Genomic DNA, 24,043 nt, shown 5'->3' on the forward strand with positions numbered 1-24,043 from the left:
AGTGAGACCCTACTAGGTCACCTTGGAAGTGATCAATGGGGAGTCATGATCTCCAGGCAGAATGGGAATCACGGCTTGTGGATAAAGTGTACAACCTCTGCAGAGTGTTAAAAACTAGTATATCAGCTAAGCTCACGGTTAAGAGCAGCCTTGGGATCCTCTTTGATTAGAAGAACTTTGGATACTTTTATGTTGATGATTAACTATGATGTCATAAAATCTGATCTTTGGTATTTCCTCTTTTGAGGAGGTACTTTGGGTTATAATTGGGTTCATTACTAAAACTTGGCTCTACTACTAATAATAAATACTTGACTAACCTAAAAGCAACTGCTTGACCTCAACTCCACATACAGCTAGTCCACTTTAGCCAAATGGGACATTTGCTAAGTACGTTGATGTGTACTCACCCTTGCTTTACACACCACCCCCACTCCAGGTTGTCCCCACTGTTCTCAGTGCTCAGGAGGTGAAGTTGGCATCATGGAAGAATTCGAGGAGTTTCAGGATTACGACGAGTTCTAGTTCTTTCTTAGTGGCAAACCCCCAGTCAGCTGCCTGTGTAGGCTTAGCTTCTACGTTTCGCATTTCCGCACTTTGATATTTATGTTGAACAATGGTTATGTATTAGACTATGTGGATGTCTTGGACATCTTGATGTAATAAAGTACCTTTCCGTTATTTATTTCAAGCATTGTGTGATGATGTCCAATTATGTAATCGCTGTGTACGTGAGTTTCTGATCCTGGCACGTACATGGTTCGCATTCGGTTTGCCTTCCAAAACCGGGTGTGACATAAGTGGTATCAAAGCATTACCGACTGTAGGACTACTAACCTAGACTAGAATGGTCGCCCTAAGGACTATAGACCCCTACTCTTACCTTGACCTCAATGTCTTTTCAAAAGTTGGTCATCTTGACCAACCCTATGTTACTTACTTATATCAAAAGTTTTGTCTCACTTTTCTATCTGTTTACTTTCTGGTCCCATAGTTCTACTCTTACTCTTGTGCTTATGATGTCTTTTGTAGATGGCTCGTCTTAGGTGCACTGCACGTAAGTCTGTGATCCCCTTTTTGCCTTCTCGCCTGGCGGAGCATCCACTGTATCACATAGTGCCAGATCAGTCCAATCAACTGGAGAGACTGCATCGTCGCCTGCACGAGGAGCAGGAGCGTTGACGCCAGGAGCAGGAGCAGGAGCAACAGGACTCTTCCGCTCGCCTCAGTAGGAGGTAGAGTCTGAGAGGCCGCCTTCCCCTACACCTCAGCCAGAGATGCCCCCTGCACCACCTCAGGGCATCCCGATTGCTAGTGGAGACCCTGACGGAGACGACGACGACGATGGTGGCAGTTTGAGCCACGGCATAGAGCGTTTAGAGGAGCCGGAGCCGGATGGATGGATCGCTAGACCCATCACTCGTGACGCTACTCACGGGTGTCACTTCCATGACGCTCTCGATACCCTGTTGTGTCGGGCCTTCGACCGACACACATGGTCCATCGAGTACCGTTGTGTAGTCTACCAGCATCATCGCAGGCTATACCTGGACGAGTGGGAGGCTACTTGCTTGGTGCGCTGTCCGGACGATGATCTCTAGGGTGCAGAGGCCTTCTCAGAGCACTATTCTATCACTGAGAGGGATACTGCCGAGGCAAACATGCAAGATGCAGCACGACGGGCACTTTCTCAGTATTGTTCGTTGTTCAGCGGGGTAGCTGATGGCCTTGACCTGAAGTACTACCCTCGTCGTTCGACCGACAGTGCTGGAGGTGTGATTGTCTCACCAGTTGCTGAAGACAATCCCAGGCTGAACAGCATGGTCAATCTAGTCGTTGTGCTCAACACAGAGTTGGACCACGCCCTTGACGAGTTGGGCAAGGTTCGGGCGGAGGTTGCGGAATTGCGTGTTGAGTGCGCTGCATGCCACTATCTTGATGGTGGTGCTCCCGCCCCTGTCGGGATTCAGCACCCTTACCGTTCACTGCCCTGTGGTCGCTTCGACTATGGTACTCCAGACTGTAGGACCCGGATAGATTTGGATCCCTAGATCGACAGAGTTGGAGTCTGTAATAATTCTTAGTTCAATGTCTCAGTCTAGTCAGTCTAGTTAGAGTTAGTTTGCTTATCTTTTGTTGGATGCTTGTTATGATGGACATGTACTGAAGTTGGATCTTTGTAATGATTGTCACCAAGGTGTGGGTATCCCCTGCAACTTGGTGTAGTTATTAATAAAGTTAGTTATTTAGTTGGGTAACCCATTTGTCTCCACTTTCCTCTTTATCTAAGAAGCTATCAATGAAGTTGGTCAATTGTTCAGTTCTATGAAGATCTTCTATACATCTTTTCTTATGCTGAAAGACTACAGAGTCAGATCTGATGTATGTGTGTGATTCCTACAGATGTCTGAGAACAGGCACAGAGGTGCGAGGCATGCTCAACCAGAACAGCAGGCACCCCAGGAGGATGCAGCTCAGTCGTAGCAGAAATTGCCACCACCACCCCCGATGACCATCGAGCAAATGTTCTTGATGCAGACCCAGGCAGTTTAGGCAATTGGTCAGACATTAGTAGCTATGCAGCAGGCGCAGCAGCAGCCACCACTGCCTCAGCCTCCAGTGCAAGTTCAGATGCCCCAGATGCCTAGAGACAAGCGGGCAGAATTCATGAGGGGGCATTCCCCAGTATTTGCCCACTCTGCTGACCCCATGGACACTGAAGATTGGCTTCGTACTGTGGAGCGTGAGTTGCACACTGCCCAGTGCAACGATCGTGAGAAGGTGTTATATGGTCCCGACATCTAAGGGGAGCAGCACAGTCTTGGTGGGAGTCTTACCTCGCCACCCATGCCAACCCTTAAGCCATCACTTGGGAGGAGTTCAGGGACAACTTCTGTTGCTACCATGTGCCCGAGGGACTGATGATAGTGAGGAAGGAGGAGTTTCTCGCCCTGAAGCAAAGTCCCATGTCCGTCAGTGAGTACAGGGATAAGTTTATGTGTCGCGTTATGCCCCAAAAGATGTCAACACGGATGCTAAGAGGCAGTACCGCTTTCTAAGAGGATTGGTTGACCCTCTCCATTATCAGCTGATGAACCACACTTTCCCTACCTTCCAGCATTTGATCGACAGAGCAATCATGACAGAAAGGAAGCGTCAGGAAATGGAAGACAAGAAACGCAAGTTTGGTGGACCTCAGGTTGGAAGTAGCAACCGTCCTCGCTACTCAGGCAACCCACCTCAACCATTCAAGCAAGGTCACTAGCATCAGCACTAGCATCAGCGTCCGAACCAGCCGCAGCAGTACCAGAGACGGTTTCCTCAGCAGCAGCAACAGTACCGTCAGAACAACCAGCAAGGAGGAAATCAATACCAGCGTCAGAGCAACCAGGCAACCCGTCTTCCTGCCCCAGCAACCAACCAGAACCATCAAGCAGCGCCAGCGCAAGGAGGAAGTCGTGCATGTTTCCACTGTGGTGAACAAGGCCAGTGGGCGAATCACTGCCCAAAGAAAGCAGCTCAGCAGCAGCCAGCTCTCAATGCCCCAGTTAGATAGAATGCAATGCAGCAAGGAAGCAACAACCGTGGGCAATCTCGTGCCCAGTATGGAAGGGTAAACCACTTGGAGGCCGACACAGTCCAGGAGACTCCAGGAGTGGCACTAGGTACGTTTTTAGTCGAGTACCATTCTGCAAATGTGTTATTTGATACTGGAGCAACGCATTCTTTTGTGACTGCATCATGGGTAGAATCACATAATATACCAATAGCACCCATGTATCCACCTATGAGAGTTAATTCAGTTGGTGGAAGGACTCAAACTGATAGATTTTGCCCTAGTGCAAGAGTTCAAATTAGGGGGGATAGAGTTCCCCGCTGATTTGATAGTTATGGGTAACCAAGATACAACTATAGATGTCATCCTAGGGATGAATTGGCTAACCCAGTATCAAGCCAGCCTTAGTTGTGACAAGAGAACAGTGAAGTTAGTGTCCATATCAGGAGAAGAATTGTTAGTGGAATTGGTCTTATCAGGACCCAGAAAAGGGAGTTGTCACCAAGTCACCGCTCACATTGAGGAGATTAAACCATTAGAGGCTATCAGTGTAGTATCAGATTTCCTAGATGTGTTTCCCGAGGAGTTACCAGGTATGTCACCTGAGAGGAAGGTTGAATTTGCCATAGAGCTTATTCCAGGCACCGCCCCTATTTCCAAGAGAGCCTATCGAGTGTCCGGACCAAAGTTGGTGGAACTCAAGAAGTAGATTGATGAGTTGTTAGAGAAAGGCTACATTAGACCAAGTACCTCACCTTGGGCAGCCCCAGTGTTATTTGTGGAGAAGGATGGCACGAAGAGGATGTGCATCGATTATAGAGCTTTGAATGAAGTCACTGTCAAGAACAAGTACCCTCTACCTAGAATTGAAGATTTATTTGACCAATCGAGAGGAGCATGTGTGTTCTCAAAGATAGATCTAAGGTCAGGTTACCATCAGCTCAGAATCTGACCTTCAGACATACCGAAGACAACATTTATCACCAAGTATGAACTGTATGAGTTCACAGTCATGTCATTCGGTTTGACGAATGCGCCAGCTTACTTCATGTACTTGATGAACAGTGTGTTCATGGACTACCTCAACAAGTTTGTGGTGGTATTCATTGATGATATTCTTATATATTCCTAGAATGAGCAAGAGCATGAGCATGAGGAGCATTTCAGGAAAGTACTCCAGAGGCTATGAGATTGTCGGCTGTATGCCAAGCTTAGCAAGTGCGAGTTCTGGATCAGTGAAGTCCTATTCTTGGGTCATATTATAAACCGAGAAGGATTGGATGTAGATCCAAAGAAGGTAACAACTATCTTGGACTGGAAAGCACCAAAAGATGTTCGAGGAATCAAGAGTTTCATCGGAATGGCCAGTTATTATCGGCGTTTCATTGAAGGTTTCTCCAAGATTGCCAGGCCAATGATAGCCTTGTTGGCAAAAAAGGTTGAGTTCAAGTGGACCCCAGCAGGCCAGAAGTCCTTTGAGACATTGAAGGAGAAGTTGACAATGGCACTAGTACTGATTCTGCCAGATGTTCACAGGCCATTCTCAGTGTATTGCGATGCTTCGTACACCGGACTGGGATGTGTGTTGATGCAGGAAGGGAGAGTAGTGGCATACTCGTCCCGACAGTTAAAGATTCATGAGAAGAACTATCCTACTCATGATCTGGAGTTAGCAGCCGTGGTTCATGCATTGAAGACCTAGAGGCATTATCTTTATGGGTAGAAGTGTGATATCTACACAGACCACAAGAGTCTCAAATACATATTCACTCAGTCAGAGTTAAACATGAGGCAGCGAAGATGGCTAGAATTGATCAAAGATTATGAGCTGGAGATTCATTATCATCCAGGCAAAGCAAATGTAGTTGCAGATGCTCTTAGCAAGAAGAGTCAAGTCAATATGTTGGCCGCTCACCAGATGTCGCATGAGCTAGCGAAGGAGTTCGACAGATTAAGTCTCGGATTTCTGAACAACACTCAAGGAGTGACAATTGAGTTGGAACCTACTCTAGAGCAAGGCATCAGGAAAGGACAGAAGGATCATGAGAAAGTCAACAAAATCTGGCAGCTGGTCAGAAATGGGGAAGGCAAGGATTTCCGTGAAGATGCAGAAGGAGTGGTATGGTTCAAGGACAAACTGTGTGTTCCCGACATTAAATCGATCCGGGAACTGATTCTCAAGGAAGCCCATGAGACAGCATACTCTATACACCCTGGCAGTGAGAAGATGTACCAAGACCTAAAGAAAAGATTCTAGTGGTATGGTATAAAAAGAGAGATAGTAGAGTATGTGGCTGTGTGTGACAGTTGTCAGAGGATTAAAGCAGAACATCAGAGACCTACAGGTTTGTTGCAACCGTTGCAGATTCCTCAGTGGAAATGGGATGAGATCAGAATGGACTTTATAGTCGGTTTGCCCCGCACTCGTACTGGTTATGACTCCATCTGGGTAGTAGTGGACCATTTGACAAAGGCGTCCCATTTCATACCAGTCAAGACCACCTACAACGGTGCGGTGTTGGCCGAACTATACATGGCTCGGATTGTGTGCTTGCATGGTGTTCCAAAGAAGATAGTATCGGACAGAGGCACCCAGTTCACCTCTCATTTTTGGTAGCAGTTGTATGAAGCCTTGGGCACACATTTAAAGTTTAGCTCAGCTTACCACCCGCAGACAGATGGCCAGACTGAGAGGACCAATCAAATTCTTGAGGACATGTTGCGGGCTTGTGCTCTGCAAGACAAGATAGGTTGGGACAACATATTACCATATGCAGAATTCTCCTACAACAATAGTTACCAAGCCAGTTTGAAGATGTCACCATTTGAAGCGCTCTATGGGAGGAATTGCAGGACTCCATTGCATTGGGACCAACCCGGTGAAAGACAGGTGTTCGGACCGGATATTCTGCTTAAAGCCGAGGAGAACATCATAATGGTCCGAGAAAATTTAAAGGCAGTGCAATCTAGACAGCAAAGCTATGCTGACACCAGAAGAAGAGAACTCAATTTTGAAGTGGGAGACTATGTCTACTTGAAGGTGTCACCTATCAAAGGAACCAAAAGGTTTGGAGTCAAAGGCAAGCTAGCACCCCGATATATTGGGCCGTATCAGGTTCAAGCAAGACGTGGAGAAGTGGCTTATCAACTCAGCTTACCAGAGAATCTGTCAGCTATGCACGATGTGTTCCATGTGTCTCAGTTGAAGAAATGCTTAAGAGTGCGAGAAGAGCAGTTGCCAGCAGAGGATCTTGAAGTTCAAGAAGATCTGACTTATATCAAAAAGCCAACTCAAATTCTGGAGATAGCAGATCGGGTCACTCAGAGAAGTACCATCAGTATGTGCTAAGTCAAATGGGGTCATCACTCAGAAGAAGAAGCAACCTGGGAACAAGAAGATGATTTAAAAGTCAAGTACCTTGAGCTCTTTTCTAGCCAGCCCTGAATCTCGAGGGCGAGATTCTTTTAAGGGGGATAGGTCTGTAACACCCTGATTTTGGGGGTATAAAATTTCTTTCTAATTATCACCCAAAATCAGGTGTTACTCTTCCTTTTCTCACTCTAGGTTTTCCCTCTCCCTAGATTCTTTCTCCCTTTTTCCTTTTGATTAGAAATAGATTAAACTAGTGGAGGTTAATTATTTATTTTTGTCAAACCCTTTTGAGTCATGACGTGTTGCATCATGCTGAGCTTAAAATATTCTTTGAATTGTTGCACATGTTTGAATTTATTTGAATTCGAAACTTAGTTTGAATTTGGATTTGAAAACCCTATAGAAAAGAAATAGAAAAGGAATTAGAAAATCTAGAGAAAAAGAAAAAGAGAATGCAGCCCAGCCGGCCTAGCTAAGCCAAGCCAGGCCGCGCGCCCGCGCGTCTACCACCCCTGACAGGCGGACCCCGCCTGTCAGCGGCAGTTCTCCCCCGCGCGCGCTCACTCTCTCTCGCTCTCTGCCTAGTGGGAGTGTGGGACCGATCTATCGGCATCCATTATTCTCAACCACGCGCTCTCTCTCTCTCTTCCTCGCGGACCCAGATCGCCAGTCGTCGAGCCATTGCCCCAAGCGTCCCTCTTTTCTCTCTCTGCGCCGTGGGCCAGCCCTGACAGCTCCGCCTTCTCCGCGCTCCCCGTGGACCGACGCGTGTGCACTCGCGCAAGTCACCGGGTTTCTCGGCCACGACGCCCACCCTCATGTCCAGCTCCCTTCTTATAGCCCCGCATGTGCCCCGCGCACACCCCTCACCTCATTTCGCACACCCTCACCCTCTCTCGCGCTCTGCCTTCGCCGCCAGATGCCGTCGGAGACCCACGCCCGCATCCCCGACCATCTAGCTCGCCGGAGACCGCTCCAAGCCTCCCCAAGCTCTGCCCCAAGGTGAGACACCAATCCTCGTGCCCAATTTTCCTTATTGTGCCCTGTGTTCGGCCAATTTCGCCTTCGCTGGTGTTCGGCCGCGACGGTCCACCGTGCTTGCGTGGTGTTCGGTCGATTTGGCCCGGTTTAGTTCACTAGAGTAGGTTCCTGTGTCACCCCTGTCTCTGCTGAAGCTAGCCCAAGCCTCAGTGTGCCTTAAGTCCCCTCCCCGTGGCCAGAATGGTTCACTAGAGTTTCTCCGGCCTGTCCGAGGCCACCTCACCACCGCTCTCCCCTCTCTGCCCATGGATTCATGGCCTCTTCCCCGCCATTGAGTTTGCCATGGCGCCCTCTTCCCCTCTGCCCAACTCCGGCGACCTTGGAGCCACCCTAGCCCGCGCCTGCCTCAACTCCGGCGACCTCACCGCCGCGGAGAGGAGTGGCGCCGCCCGCAGCCGTCTGTTCCCTGGTCTGATTTTCTGAGAGCACCTAGAGGGGGTGAATAGGTGATCCTATAAAATCAAACACTAAATAGCCACAAAACTTAGTTATGAAAGAGTTAGTGCGACTAAATAGCTCGAGGCAAGTTCTTATGAACAAAACAATCACAGGGAAGGCAACGCAAGAGACACACGATTTTTATCCCGTGGTTCGGCCAAGTAACACTTGCCTACTTCCAGGTTGTGGCATCCCAATGGACGAGGGTTGCACTCAACCCCTTTCAAGTGATCCAATGATCAACTTGAATACCACGACTTTCTTCCTTATAGTCTTCTTCCCGTTTGCGAGGAATCTCCACAAGTTGGAGCCTCTCGCCCTTACAATATTGATCACAAAGAACGCACAAGAGTAAGGTTGGGAGAGCAACACACACACAAGACTCAAATATGCAGCACAACCACGCACACAAGTCACGACTTGAGCTCAAAACACAACACACGGAGTTCGCAACTCAAATGGAGCTCAAATCACTAACACAGATAATCAAATGCGTGGAGTTGGAGTCTTGGAGTCTTAGGATGCTTAGTGAATGCTTGGGTGACTCCTCCATGCGCCTAGGGGTTCCTTTTATAGCCCCAAGGCAGCTAGGAGCCGTTTGAGATCAACTTGGAAGGCCAATCTTGCCTTCTGTCGAGTGGCGCACTGGATAGTCCGGTGCGCCACCGGACAACTACTGTAGCATGTCCGGTGCGTGATTTCCTTCCAAAACGGGCACGGTCGACCGTTGCAGCTCCGGGCCCGTTGGCGCACCAGACACTGTCCGGTGCCTCCTTCCGACCGTTGCAGCTGCCGCGCGTCGCCCGCAGATTTCGCGCCCAACCATTGGCACAGGCGACCGTTGGCTCACCAGACAGTCCGGTGCCTCACCAAATAGTCCGGTGAATTATAGCCATGTCGCCTTTCAGCATTCCCGAGAGCGACGAGTTCACGTGGACCAGCTTGATGCACCGGACACTGTCCGGTGCACCACCGGACCGAGCTGGTGTTGGCTGCACACAGCCAACTCTTTTCCCTTTTCTTCTCTTGTTCTTTAGTCACTGTTTCTAGCACTTGGATAACCATGTTAGTACATAAACAATTTACCATGTCTAGAAACATACCTTGTGCCTTGATTTGTACTTCTCACTTTATGTAGTACATAAGAACTTAATCAAACGTGTTGGACATTTAATCACCAAAACATTATAGAAATGGCCCTAGGGCACATTTCCCTTTCAATCTCCCCCTTTTTGGTGATTTATGCCAACACATCAAAAAGCAACAAAAGAAGTGCAATATCAATGCAATTGAAGGCCAAATTGTTTTCGCTAATGATTTGGCATATTTGGATCATTCTTTGCCACCACTTGGTTTGTTTTTGTAAATCAAATCCTTTTTCCTATCTCTAAGTCAAACACACTTGTTTGGGCAAATCAAGAGATATTCCAAGAGAAAAATTGATTAAGTACCAAAAACTCCCCCTTTTTCCCATAGTCAAAAATTCTCCCCCATAAGAGACCAAATTTTGCAATTAGAGTATTTTGACAAAATCAAATTCTAACTCTACTGTTTTCAAAATTCTCAAGTGGTTAGCTGATCCAGTTGCTTTGGCCTTAATTTCTCCCTCTTTGACATTAAGCACCAAAACGGGATCATTTCTGGCCCTTTTAACCCCATTGCCTCACCAAAAATGTCAATTAAGAGCAAACGGCAAATAGAGCATAAGAATGAATTTGGAATTAAATACACCAATACCGGAGTGTAGTGGAAGTCTTTGCATCATCCAAGTCCATGGTCCCTTTCAATGCACCTTTGAGACTACATCAATTATACTCAAACAAATAGGTTAGTCTCAAAGGGTCAAGTTGTAGCACATCTCCCCCTTAATATGTGCACCATTGCATATGGACTTGTGAGGTCCGGGGAGGTCTTGTACAACTTGAGCACAATAAATATACAACGAATAATGTAAATGCTCAAGGTAACATGATCAAAGGCATAGACTACATGTATGCTATAGATCAATCCAAGTTACGCGAATCTAAGACATTTAGCTCACTACGCAACCTGCAAAACCTTTTCTCATCTAAAGGCTTAGTGAAGATATCAGCTAGCTGGTTCTCGGTGCTAATATGAAAAATATTGATATCTCCCTTTTGCTGGTGATCCCTTACGAAGTGATGCCGGATGACTATGTGCTTAGTGCGGCTGTGTTCAACAGGATTATCTGCCAAGCGGATTGCACTCTCATTGTCACATAGGAGTGGGACTTTGCTCAGATTGTAGCCAAAGTCCCAGAGGGTTTGCCTCATCCAAAGTAGTTGCGCACAACACTGTCCTGCGGCAACATACTCGGCCTCAGCGGTGGATAGGGCAACGGATGTCTGTTTCTTGGAACTCCAGGACACCAGGGACCTTCTGAAGCGTCCCGATCCTTTGGGACTCAAATGTGAAACAATTACTAGTCCCAGGAGGCTAGTAAACACATTCCTTACTTCAAATAGTACAGAGTCTAGATAAATTTATTACAATACCGGGGTACAAGCTCGGGAGAGCCAAATAGAGAAGCGCAGAAGGAAGATACACTAGCCCAAGCCACAGGCAGAACTGGGTGCAGACACAGCCCTCTTAATCAAGCAAAGCAGAAAAGAAGTCCTCGGCTGCTGAAAAACATAAATAAATCTGGGTGAATACACTAGGTATTCCGCAAGCCCATCCCGCTCCCGTAGAGAGAAAGAGACCTATGATGTACATGCTCAATTTGGTGGGGTTGATGTCACTCATCATTTTTTTTAGAGAAAGGCAGTTGCTTGAAGGTTTTCCCATGGTCTTAAAAGTAACCAAAAACTCAACCACCACTGAGCTTCCCGCTCCCGTGGCCTGATTTTCTTTTTCAACACCCATTTAATCCCACTTTTCCCTTGTTAAGAAACTTAGTAAAAAAAGCTCTAATTGCCATACCATACCAGACTCATCCATACCAGTGGACACGGACTATTCGAATAGGTTTCAACTCTGCGCAGAGGTGTACACTTTACCCACTAGTCCGGCTCTGCGATCTCATGATCAGTGAGACCCGAATCCGAATCTCTTTCTTTCCCCGCACGTCCCAACCTTAACGGTTATCCGGAAGGAATCAGGCCACCACCATGCCCAAACCGGACAAAACTTTCCCCTTCCTTATCCTCCCGGTGCTCCCCAGCCTTCTTAACCCTGGGGTTGGATCGCACGAGTTCGGATCGAGTGACTGCCCACACAGTCTCGAGTGGTTGTACGATAAAGGAGTACAGGTAGTGAAAATGACAAGTCGGTCCTTATATGAGGGGACAATCCTTCTGCTCACGCCTAAACCAGCTGAGCCAACACCTTAGGCCCTCCCCTAAACCAGGGAGTCCCTGATCATCCCACTCTCAAGGTGGTGAGGGTGAGTACCCTTCATCGCATAACTTTTCAAAAAAGAGGTTTTATTTGGAGAAACACTTTGCCCTACATCCAGATCCACATTTCGTAACCGGAAATAATATGTTAATGCGGGCCATCTCTCCCTTCACAATGCAATGTTCCCCCATGATTCCCGGCGTAGGCAGTGGTAGAGAGAATAGGTAATTTATGCATCAAGGGAAGGATGGACTTGCCTTCGTCGAAGCTCTCTTGGCACGGAAAATCTACTTCCGGAGGTCCGGGCTCCGACCCTTCTTCCGGAGCTCCGGGATCCGGATCTGCGGTCCCCGCTGCTTTTAGGAAACATATAGTAAAACAATACATTAATTGTGGTTCATCAATCATAGTGTGCCATTTTCTAACAACATTGTTTTATGTGGCCTTGGAAATCCTTTTTGATAATTTCTTTGGTGCATAAAATATTGAGAAAACTATTTAAATGGGAAAAAGGGGTGGAAAATAAAAAGAAAAGAGAATTTCTCTCTTCTGGGCCGGGGGCACGATTTTTGGCCCACCCTGGGCGCGAGCGCGCGCTGAGGCGCTTTCGGCCCAGCGGCGGCCCAAGAGCGAGGGGGGGGAAACGGCGCGCCCGCGAGAGTGACGGCGTCGCTTGAGGGCCCACTTGCCAGCGAGAGGGGGGGGGAAACGGCGTTGGGGTCCGACGGCGGGCGAACCGGCCGAGCGCGGGGAGGGGAAAAACCGGCTGCTGGAGAAGCTTGACGGCGGCTTGCCGCCGGCGGCCCGGTTCCTGGTCCGAGGGGGGTGGTTTAGCACGGGCGGCGGTTGGTGATTCTCATGGCAGGTTCAATTTGGCCAGGGGGGTCGGGAGGGGGCTGCCCACGGGGAGGGGGCGGAGTTCCGCGGCGGGGATCGCCGCCGGTGGGTTCTGGGTGGGGAACGGGGGCTGTAAGGCGGTGCTTCGGGTTCGTGGCTATGCGAGGGAGCTGCTTGGCTCTATCAATTCCTTGTCGGACCAACAGAGAAGGAGAGGGAGGAGGAGGAAGGGACTCACCGGAGAGGAGGACGACGCCGGCTCTTTGCAAATTGGGCTCGGGGGAGGGGGAAGAGGGATGGCCGAAGCTGGTGCAAGGAAGAAGGAGCTCGGGGCGAGCTTTTTGTAGGCGCGCGGGGGAAGGGGGGGCGGTGGAGCTCCCTGACTCCGGCGAGCTTCCCAGTGCCGCCATAAATGGCACACAGAGCCGCCGAGGGGACGCTACGGCGGGGGCAGTACCGGCGAGGACGCTAAGGGGAGGAGGACGGAGCGGTGCCAAACTTCCCTGTGCGGCAGGGTGGCAGCGGGGAGGACGGAGGCGATGGCCGGAGGTGACTTCGGCAAGGGGACGGCGGACGGACGACGAAGCGACTGACTTGCGGGGCCGCTTGGTCAGAGGGAGCGAGCGTGCGAGGGAGCGGGTGGCTGACGGGTGGGGGCGTCTTGTCAGCGAGAGGGAGGGCGGGGTGTGGAGCGGCTGTCGCGCGCGCGATAGCAGGCCGAAGTTGGGCCGAATGCGGGCGCGTGGGAAGGGAGGGGTCGCGGGCTTGGGCCGGGATTCGGTCCAGCAGGGGGAGGAGAGAGTTTTTCCCTTTTTCTTTTTACTTTCTAATTTCTATTTCCCATTTTGCCCCTTTTTCTTTGAACAAAAATATTTTGTGAATACTCTAAGTGGTTAGAGAATAGAATCTAAGTGAGGTGCTTTGTGATCAAACAAAATGTATGCATATGATGAAAGAAAACTTTAGTGGAGATCTTAGAATTTGATGATGAAGGGAGGGGAAAAAGGTAGGTTAGGGTTTCAAACCTAGATTAGGATTTTTGGGATGCTACAAACCTACCCCACTTAAAGGAATCTCGCCCTCGAGATTCAGACGGGGTTCGAGAAAAGGTAAGGGTATTCCTTCCTCAGAGAGTCCTCACTTTCCCAGGTGGCTTCCTCTTCTCCATCTCTGCTCCATTGGACCTTACAGAGTCTCACTTCCGAATTGCGGGTCCTTCTAACCGCTGAATCGAGAATCTTCACTGGCTTTTCCCGGTACTGGAGATCTTTTTGAATCTGAATTGTCTCTGTCTCGATACCGGTTTCTGGTACTTTTAGGCATTTGCGGAGTTGAGACACATGGAACACATTGTGAATGTCTGACATGGATTCTGGTAGCTCAAGACGGTATGCCACGGGTCCTATTCGGGAAATGACAGGGTATGGACCGACGAATCGGGGTGCTAGCTTTCCTCTCATCTGGAACCTTTTGACACCACGCATTGGGGAAACCTTGAGATAAACAAAATCTCCTTCCTCAAATCTGAGTTCCCTTCGCCTATTGTCTGCGTAACTCTTCTGTCGACTCTGAGCTTCAAGTAACCTCCTGCGGATCAAAGCGACTTTTTCTTCGGCTTCTTTAACAAAGTCGGGTCCTTCTAGTGTCCTTTCCCCCACATTGGACCACATTAGGGGAGTCTGGCATTTTCTTCCATACAGTGCTTCGAATGGTGACATTTTGATGCTGGCCTGATGGCTGTTGTTGTACGAGAATTCGGCGTACGGCAAACTAGACTCCCAATCTCCGCCGAAGGCTAACACGCAGGCTCTGAGTAAATCTTCAAGGACCTTGTTGACCCTTTCGATTTGACCATCCGACTAGGGGTGATAAGCAGTGCTGAAATCTAGCTTGGTGCCCATTGCTTGCTGAAGGCCCTTCCAAAATTTTGAAGTGAACTGTGTTCCTCTATCCGATACTATCTTCCGTGGAATGCCATGTAGTCTGACTATCTCTTTAAGGTATATTCGGGCAAGGGCTGCTCCTCCAAAAGTGGTCTTCACTGGAACGAAGTGGGCTACCTTGGTGAGACGATCGGTTATCACCCAAATGGAATCATTTCCTCTCTGTGATCTGGGCAATCCTGTTACGAAATCCATGCCTATTTCTTCCCACTTCCATTCGGGTATTGGGAGGGGTTGAAGTAGGCCTGCAGGCTTCTGATGTTCGGCCTTTGTCCGTTGACAGGTGTCACATCGGGCCACATACTGTGCTATTTCCCTTTTCATCCCTTTCCACCAATATCTAGCCTTAAGGTCTAGGTACATCTTGGTGGTCCCTGGGTGGATAGAGTAAGCTGAGTTGTGGGCTTCATTGAGCAGGGTTTCTCGTGCTTCTCCCACTGGCACGCACAGGCGGTCCTTGAACCAGAGGGCTCCTTGCTTATCGGTCCTGAGGTCCGGAAGTTGCTCCTTTCGTGCTCTTTCCATAAGCTTGGTTGTTTCCGCGTCCAGGCGTTGGGCCTTGCATATGAGATCTTCTAGATTCGGCTTGACTTCCAGGCCACCGTTGTCTCCCAGACATGCATTTAGCTGAGCTGATTCTTTCTTCCAATCTTCCAGAAAGTTTGTTCCTTTAACCCCGAAAGGTTTTCGGCTGAGGGCATCTGCTACTACGTTGGCCTTTCCGGGGTGGTAGTGGATTTCGAGGTCGTAATCCTTGATCAATTCGAGCCACCTTCTTTGACGGAGGTTGAGGTCCGGTTGCGTGAAGATGTACTTTAGACTCTTGTGATCAGTGAAGATGTGGCATTTGTTCCCAATCAGATAATGCCTCCATATTTTTAGGGCGTGCACTATGGCTACCAACTCCAGATCGTGGGTGGGATAGTTTTGTTCGTGCGGCTTGAGTAGGCGGGATGCATAAGCAATGACTTTCTCATTTTGCATTAAGACACACCCTAAGCCTTGCTTGGAAGCATCACAGAAGATGACAAAATCTTGGTGTATGTCTGGGAGAGTTAAGACTGGTGCGGTTGTAAGTTTCTCTTTGATGATTTGGAAACTTTCTTCACATTTGGGAGTCCACACAAACTTATTGTCCTTTTTGAGAAGTTCAGTCAAGGGCTTTGCTATGCTGGAGAATCCCTTGATAAAGCGGCGATAATACCCTGCCATTCCCAGAAAGCTTCGTACTTCACTGACATTGGATGGTTGCTTCCAATTTGAAACAGCTTCTACCTTAGACGGGTCCACTTCTATCCCTTCTGCAGTCAAGATATGCCCCAGGAAAGCTATCTTTTCTAACCAGAACTCACACTTGCTGAGCTTAGCATAAAGTTGATGTGCTCTGAGTCTTCCGAGGACGATTCGAAGGTGATGCTCATGGTCCCTGCGATTCTTGGAATAAATAAGGATGTCGTCGATGAAGACTACGACAAACTTATCCAATTCTTCCATAAATACCTTATTCATGAGGTTCATGAAAAAGGCGGGTGCGTTTGTCAGCCCAAATGGCATTACTGTGAATTCATATTGCCCGTATCTGGTGACGAATGCAGTTTTCTGAATGTCTGCTTCTTTGATTCTCAGTTGGTGATACCCTGACCTGAGGTCTATCTTGGAGAAGTATTTGGCTCCTTGCAGTTGGTCGAAGAGGTCATCGATCCGAGGGAGAGGGTACTTATTCTTGATTGTAACTTCGTTCAAGGATCGATAATCAATACACATCCTCATACTCCCATCCTTTTTGGTAACGAAAAGAACGGGTGCTCCCCAGGGAGACGAACTGGGACGGATGTACCCTTTTTGTTGTAGTTCTGAAATCTGGAGTTTTAATTCTGCCAACTCCGTGGGGGCCATGCGGTATGGTCTCTTTGCGATGGGTGCAGTGCCGGGAATGAGATCTATATAGAATTCTACTCCTCTTTCTGGCGGCATCCCGGGCAACTCTTCTGGAAATACATCTTCAAACTCCTTGATTACAGACATGCTTTCTACTGCCAGATTAAATATCATTGGATCATTTGCGGGCGGTTGGGCTTGACAGGAAACTGCCTTTCCTTGGTGATCTATGAGAAGAACAGTCTTGCTTGCGCAGCTGATAACCCCCTTGTGCTTAGCTAGCCAATCCATCCCTAGGATTACATCAATTCCTTGGGATGGCAAAATGGTTAAGTCTGCCAGGAACACTACCCCACTTAAAAGAATTCTGACTTGGGAACACCTGAGTTTGCACAGGAGGTCTGATCCCGGGGTCCGGGTGACCAAAGGGATAGCTAGGGGTGTAGAGGGTATGCCATGCTTCTCCACAAACTTAGCGGCTATAAAGGAATGGGATGCTCCCGAATCAAAAAGCACAGAAGCGGGAGTAAATTCAACGAGGAACTCACCGAGCACTACTCCCGGGGCTTGCTGGGCTTCTTGAGCGTCGACGTGGTTGACCCGGGCCCTGCCCTGGTACTGAGTCCTGCTCTGCTGGCCATTGGAAGGAAACGCCTTGGAGGTAGGTGCCGACGGAACCTTGGGGCCATTCACCGAGTTGGAGTAGGTTGGTCCTGGTGCCTTCAACTGAGGGCAGTTGTTCTTGAAGTGACTAGGGTCCCCGCAGTGCCAACAGGTGTTTGCTGGCGGCTGGTTGCTTGCAACGGAGGGTGCTTGATGGGAGCTCTGACTCTGCTGACTGTAGCGCGATGGAGAGGGTCCAGATTGCTTATTGAAGCTTGGACCCCTGGGTGGAAGCCCAAAGGGTCGAGCTCTCTGGTGACGTTCTTGCTGTTGCGCTCGGAGGACCTGGAATTTCCTCTTGATGTGCCCTTTTTCTTCCTCTTTTGCTCTTTCCACTTGAATAGCTTTATTGGAGAGGTGAGAGAAGCTGTGGAAGTCTTGGCTGGCGAGGATGGTCTTAAGCTCGGGTCTTAATCCTCTCAGGAAACGGGCCATCTTTCTGGACTCGGTGCTGACATCCTCAGGCGCGTAGCGGGCCAGCTCTGTGAACTTGTGCACATACTCACTGACTGTTCTCCCGCCTTGAGTTAGCTCCCGGAACTCATCCTCCTTGAGTTGAACTATCCCCTGGGGCACGTGGTGCTCACGGAAGGCTGCTTCGAATTCTGCCCATGTAGCATCTCTGACGGCTTCACTGAAAGTGTCCCACCATGCTAAAGCCATTCCTGAAAGCTGATGAGCTGCCAGCTGAACACGCTGATTCTCAGGACAAGCGATGGCTTCCAACTTCCTCTTGATCGTGCGAAGCCAGTCATCTGCATCAAGGGGATTGCTGGACCCTGCGAACGTGGGCGGCTTGAGTCTCAAGAATTCTCCCATCCTGTCCTGGGGCCTTCCACCGCCTGGGCGCTGGTTTTCCAGACTTCGAGTGAGGACTTCAATGAGTCGGGTTTGATTGGCCAGAACTTGGGCTAGGTCTAGTGATAGTTCTGGAGGTGCGGGGAGGTGGGTCTCACCCCCTTCTCCGCCAGCCTCTCCTTCAGCTCCTAGAGGAAGTCTTGCTCCAATCCCGGAGGCAGTAGGCGTGGTTCGATCCGAAGCCATCTGCCATGGGAAGAGAGCCACTATTATGCACATGCCATTTTTTTAACTAGTTATTTTATTCATTACATCAAGCCATTACATTACATAGCATACTGCTACCACAAGCCCATCACACACGAGTGCTACCTAGGGTACCCCCGAACTCCTTCTCTAAAGTGTCCCCAAATTCCTTGAGAAGGTCATCAAGGCTGGCCAGGGACATGTCCTCGGGGTCGGACTGGTTCCTAGGAGGGTTCTCTTCTTTCTGCTCAGTCTGACATCCTTGGCTTTTGGTCTTCTTGCGGATTTTTCTTGCGGGGGCGAGCTTCTTCAGTTTCTTGTCGTAGTCCAATTTGAGGGTACGGTAAGCTTCACGGGTATTGGTCTCTTCGCCTTCAGCTATCGAGAGGCTCTCTTGAAGGGACGCTTTTTCTTCTGAAAGTTCCCTGACTTTTTGCTCTAGGCTTTCCACCCGGGAGGTTAGGGAGGTGCAGTGGAGGGCGAGGTCATCATATTGGTTATCAAGGGTATGAAGGTATCCAGCCATGTAGACAATGGTGGGATCATTCTCAATAGGGTCTCTTCCTGATAGGGCCTGAAGTCTTTTCCTCCAGGTGGGGGTATTCTTGTTGCTGGGTGGAAAGTAGCGAAGGGGGGTTTCAATGATTACTTTGTTGTAGTTCTGACACAGTTGTCGGAGGGCTTTTCGGGCGACATTTTGGCAAGCGTCTAGGAAATGGACTCCGGTAAAAGTGACTTGGAAGGAACGTTGGTTTGGATAGCTTTGGCTTTCCCCCAGGTAGACTGCCATAGAGCATCTTATCATTCCGCCCTCGATATGCTCCGTCCAGACGTATTGCGGCTTCTTGCGGATTCCCATGCGGAGCGCACAGCTTCGCAAGAGGCGTGGGAACCCTTCCACTTCTGAGCAGTAGGATGACTTAATGGCCAGAGAGTCTTCCATCTGGAATAGGAAAAGAAGGGTCTTGTTAAAACCGGGGAAGGGAAGAGAAAACTTTTCTTGAGGTAAGAGGTATTTTCTTTTTAGGGTAAGTTTTAGGGTCAGGGCTGCGACCTACGGCCAGTCCTATGGCTTTGATACCACCTGAAGCGTCCCGATCCTTTGGGACTCAAATGTGAAACAATTACTAGTCCCAGGAGGCTAGTAAACACATTCCTTACTTCAAATAGTACAGAGTTTAGATAAATTTATTACAATACCGGGGTACAAGCTCGGGAGAGCCAAATAGAGAAGCGCAGAAGGAAGATACACTAGCCCAAGCCACAGGCAGAACTGGGTGCAGACACAGCCCTCTTAATCAAGCAAAGCAGAAAAGAAGTCCTCGGCTGCTGAAAAACATAAATAAATCTGGGTGAATACACTAGGTATTCTGCAAGCCCATCCCGCTCCCGTAGAGAGAAAGAGACCTATGATGTACATGCTCAATTTGGTGGGGTTGATGTCACTTATCATTTTTTTAGAGAAAGGCAGTTGCTTGAAGGTTTTCCCATGGTCTTAAAAGTAACCAAAAACTCAACCACCACTGAGCTTCCCGCTCCCGTGGCCTGATTTTCTTTTTCAACACCCATTTAATCCCACTTTTCCCTTGTTAAGAAACTTAGTAAAAAAAAGCTCTAATTGCCATACCACACCAGACTCATCCATACCAGTGGACACGGACTATTCGAATAGGTTTCAACTCTGCGCAAAGGTGTACACTTTACCCACTAGTCCGGCTCTGCGATCTCATGATCAGTGAGACCCGAATCCGAATCTCTTTCTTTCCCCGCACGTCCCAACCTTAACGGTTATCCGGAAGGAATCAGGCCACCACCATGCCCAAACCGGACAAAACTTTCCCCTTCCTTATCCTCCCGGTGCTCCCCAGCCTTCTTAACCCTGGGGTTGGATCGCACGAGTTCGGATCGAGTGACTGCCCACACAGTCTCGAGTGGTTGTACGATAAAGGAGTACAGGTAGTGAAAATGACAAGCCGGTCCTTATATGAGGGGACAATCCTTCTGCTCATGCCTAAACCAGCTGAGCCAACACCTTAGGCCCTCCCCTAAACCAGGGAGTCCCTGATCATCCCACTCTCAAGGTGGTGAGGGTGAGTACCCTTCATCGCATAACTTTTCAAAAAAGAGGTTTTATTTGGAGAAACACTTTGCCCTACATCCAGATCCACATTTCGTAACCGGAAATAATATGTTAATGCGGGCCATCTCTCCCTTCACAATGCAATGTTCCCCCATGATTCCCGGCGTAGGCAGTGGTAGAGAGAATAGGTAATTTATGCATCAAGGGAAGGATGGACTTGCCTTCGTCGAAGCTCTCTTGGCACGGAAAATCTACTTCCGGAGGTCCGGGCTCTGACCCTTCTTCCGGAGCTCCGGGATCCGGATCTGCGGTCCCCGCTGCTTTTAGGAAACATATAGTAAAACAATACATTAATTGTGGTTCATCAATCATAGTGTGCCATTTTCTAACAACATTGTTTTATGTGGCCTTGGAAATCCTTTTTGATAATTTCTTTGGTGCATAAAATATTGAGAAAACTATTTAAATGGGAAAAAGGGGTGGAAAATAAAAAGAAAAGAGAATTTCTCTCTTCTGGGCCGGGGGCACGATTTTTGGCCCACCCTGGGCGCGAGCGCGCGCTGAGGCGCTTTCGGCCCAGCGGCGGCCCAAGAGCGAGGGGGGGAAAACGGCGCGGTCGCGAGAGTGACGGCGTCGCTTGAGGGCCCACTTGCCAGCGAGAGGGGGGGGAAACGGCGTTGGGGTCCGACGGCGGGCGAACCGGCCGAGCGCGGGGAGGGGAAAAACCGGCCGCTGGAGAAGCTTGACGGCGGCTTGCCGCCGGCGGCCCGGTTCCTGGTCCGAGGGGGGTGGTTTAGCACGGGCGGCGGTTGGTGATTCTCATGGCAGGTTCAATTTGGCCAGGGGGGTCGGGAGGGGGCTGCCCATGGGGAGGGGGCGGAGTTCCGCGGCGGGGATCGCCGCCGGTGGGTTCTGGGTGGGGAACGGGGGCTGTAAGGCGGTGCTTCGGGTTCGTGGCTATGCGAGGGAGCTGCTTGGCTCTATCAATTCCTTGCCGGACCAACAGAGAAGGAGAGGGAGGAGGAGGAAGGGACTCACCGGAGAGGAGGACGACGCCGGCTCTTTGCAAATTGGGCTCGGAGGAGGGGGAAGAGGGATGGTCGAAGCTGGTGCAAGGAAGAAGGAGCTCGGGGCGAGCTTTTTATAGGCGCGCGGAGGAAGGGGGGGCGGTGGAGCTCCCTGACTCCGGCGAGCTTCCCAGTGCCGCCATAAATGGCACACACAGCCGCCGAGGGGACGCTACGGCGGGGGCAGTACCGGCGAGGACGCTAAGGGGAGGAGGACAGAGCGGTGCCAAACTTCCCTGTGCGGCAGGGTGGCAGCGGGGAGGACGGAGGCGACAGCCGGAGGTGACTTCGGCGAGGGGACGGCGGACGGACGACGAAGCGACTGACTTGCGGGGCCGCTTGGTCAGAGGGAGCGAGCGTGCGAGGGAGCGGGTGGCTGACGGGTGGGGGCGTCTTGTCAGCGAGAGGGAGGGCGGGGTGTGGAGCGGCTGTCGCGCGCGCGATAGCAGGCCGAAGTTGGGCCGAATGCGGGCGCGTGGGAAGGGAGGGGTCGCGGGCTTGGGCCGAGATTCGGTCCAGCAGGGGGAGGAGAGAGTTTTTCCCTTTTTCTTTTTACTTTCTAATTTCTATTTCCCATTTTGCCCCTTTTTCTTTGAACAAAAAAATTTTGTGAATACTCTAAGTGGTTAGAGAATAGAATCTAAGTGAGGTGCTTTGTGATCAAACAAAATGTATGCATATGATGAAAGAAAACTTTAGTGGAGATCTTAGAATTTGATGATGAAGGGAGGGGAAAAAGGTAGGTTAGGGTTTCAAACCTAGATTAGGATTTTTGGGATGCTACACCTTCCTAGAAATTAGCACATCCCTGATGTACTATTCCTATCTACCTTGCACCCGGCATAATCAGAGTCTGCGTATCCAATTAAGTCAAAGGTAGACCCCTTTGGATACCAGATGCCGAAGCAAGGCGTAGCAACTAAATATCTAAGAATTCGCTTAACGGCCACAAGGTGACATTCCCTGGGGTTGGATTGATATCTAGCACACATGCATACACTAAGCATAATGTCTGGTCTACTAGCACATAAATAAAGTAGTGACGCTATCATAGACCGGTATGCCTTTTGATCAACGGACTTACCTCCTTTGTTGAGGTCGACATGCCCGTAGGTTCCCATCGGTGTCTTTGCGGGCTTGGCATCCTTCATCCCAAACCTCTTGAGAAGATCTTAAGTGTACTTCGTTTGGGAGATGAAGGTATCGTCCTTGAGTTGCTTCACTTGGAACCCAAGGAAGTATGTTAACTCGCCCATCATCGACATTTCGAATTTCTGCATCATCACCCTACTAAACTCCTCACAAGACTTTTGATTAGTAGAACCAAATATTATGTCATTGACATAAATTTGGCATACAAAAAGATTGTCATCACAAGTCTTTGTAAAAAGAGTTGGATCAGCTTTCCTAACCTTGAAAGAATTAGCAATTAAGAAATCTCTAAGGCATTCATACCATGCTCTTGGGGCTTGCTTAAGTCCATAGAGCGTCTTAGAGAGCTTAAACACATGGTCGGGATACCTGTCATCCTCAAAGCTAGGGGGTTGTTCCACATGTACCTCCTCCTTGATTGGCTCGTTGAGGAAAGCGCTCTTTACATCCATTTGAAACAACCTGAAAGAGTGGTGAGCAGCATAGGCTAACAATATTCAAATAGACCTTAGCCTAGCCACAGGAGCAAAAGTCTCCTCGAAATCCAAACCTGCGACTTGGGCATAACCTTTTGCCACAACTCGAGCCTTGTTTCGTGTCACCACCCCGTGCTCGTCTTGCTTGTTGCGGAACACCCACTTGGTTCCCACAACATTTTGCTTTGGACGTGGCACTAGGGTCCAAACTTTATTTCTCTTAAAGTTGTTGAGCTCTTCCTGCATGGCCAACACCCAGTCCGGATCCTGCAAGGCCTCTTCTACCCTGAAAGGCTCAATAGAAGAGACGAACGAGTAATGCTCACAAAAAATAGCTAATCTTGAGCGAGTAGTAACTCCCTTGCTTATGTCACCCAGAATCTGGTCGACTGGGTGATGTCGTTGGATCATTGCTCGGACTTGAGTTGGAGGGACCCGTGGTGCTTCTTCCTCCATCACTTGATCTTTTTGTGCTCCCCATTGATCATGCCCTTCTTCTTGAGGAACATGTTCATCATCTTGAGTTGGGGGTTGCACCATTATCGAGGAAGATGGTTGATCTTGTTCCTGTAATTCCTGTGGTCGCACATCACCTATTGCCATCGTGCGTATTGCGGCCGTCGGAATTTCTTCTTCATCTACATCATCAAGATCAACTTGCTCTCTTGGAGAGCCATTAGTCTCATCAAATACAACGTCGCTAGAGACTTCAACCAATCCCGAATATTTGTTGAAGACCCTATACGCCTTTGTATTTGAGTCATAACCTAGTAAAAACCCTTCTACTGCCTTGGGAGCAAACTTAGAATGTCTACCTTTCTCACCGGAATGTAGCATTTGATCCCAAATACTCGAAAGTAAGAAACGTTGGGTTTGTTACCGGTAAGGAGTTCAAAGGAGGTCTTCTTGAGAAGGCGATGCAGATAGAGCCGGTTTATGGCGTGGCAAGTTGTGTTCATAGCTTCCAACCAAAACCGCTCGGGCATCTTGAACTCTCCAAGAATCGTTCTTGCCATGTCGATAAGCGTCCTGTTCTTCCTCTCTACCACACTGTTTTGCTGTGTTGTGTAGGGAGCGGAGAACTCGTGCTTGATGCCTTCCTCCTCAAGATACTCCTCCACTTGCAGATTCTTGA

This window comes from Zea mays, chromosome 1, assembly GCF_902167145.1.
Source record: "Zea mays cultivar B73 chromosome 1, Zm-B73-REFERENCE-NAM-5.0, whole genome shotgun sequence".
NCBI classification, from domain to species: Eukaryota; Viridiplantae; Streptophyta; class Magnoliopsida; order Poales; family Poaceae; genus Zea; species Zea mays.